This window comes from Caenorhabditis briggsae (assembly GCF_000004555.2).
Source record: "Caenorhabditis briggsae complete genome, chrIV, whole genome shotgun sequence".
Classification (NCBI taxonomy): Eukaryota; Metazoa; Nematoda; class Chromadorea; order Rhabditida; family Rhabditidae; genus Caenorhabditis; species Caenorhabditis briggsae.
Genome location: NC_013487.2, coordinates 14,404,222 through 14,405,290, shown reverse-complemented (window position 1 = coordinate 14,405,290; position 1,069 = coordinate 14,404,222).

Genomic DNA, 1,069 nt, shown 5'->3' with positions numbered 1-1,069 from the left:
TCAGTTGATCCTTATTTGATACCTTGTACAGTAACTGAGATGAGAGGGTTCAAAGAAAATGGTAAGCGGTCCACTATTAGAAGTGTCTCTGTAGACATAATTAACTAGTAAGTTTGATCACTTTTCATCTTGGTTCTTATGAAACATTTACTTTAAAAAAAATTTCGTAAAATACCACACAACATTTCTCTTAAAACTAGCTAAATACCAGCTTTCTACGACAGTTATGAGCCGAGTTATGGTCATTTGAACTTTCTGCTGTTCGAGACGCAGAGACTCTCGTTTCTCTGCGTCTCTCACCCCTTGAAATTTCAAATAGCTGTAACTATGCTCAAAACTGTCGTAGAACCTTGATTTTTAATGGATTTTGAACAGAATTTTTCAGGTTTTCAGAAAAATGAAAATCCCATAAAGTCACAACTAACTTTTTCTCCAAAAATTGAATTTGTTTTTAACTTTTGGAATAGCCTAAATTCTTCAAAATCCAATTCGACTCAAAACTAGACTTTTTTCAGAGTAAAATGGGCAATCTGATGTGCTCCTATGTTGGCTGGAATGCCAGTGCCGTCTACGAACAATTCAACCCTAGAAAGTTCGCCAAAGACAACAGAGAAGCCATGGATACAGCGAATCTTCGAGATGCTTTTCTAAAAGTGATGAAGAATGATCCAGAATTGACAAACGAGATGAAGAAGGCGACAGGAAAATGGCTATGGATGAGACATGAATTATTGGAGGACGAGGACAATGTCTTCTGGTTATATGAAGATTTGACTTATTTCCATTCAAAGATTCATATCGATTATGGATTGGCACCTCTGATGTACATCTGTCTCAAAAAGGAAATGGTGGACCCGCCGAGATTTAAGGTTAGTTGGGCAAGATACTGTAGAACCTGTAATAGGAGCGCCCCAACACTGTCATCTTTGAGCTCAGCTCCTATGCAAGACATCAAACTTAAACTTTGAGATCAATTATCTCGGTTTCTATGAGAGATGTCAAAAAAATGTTAACTGATAAAATGTTGCTGATATTAAGATACCGTAAAACCTCTAATGGAACGACACCC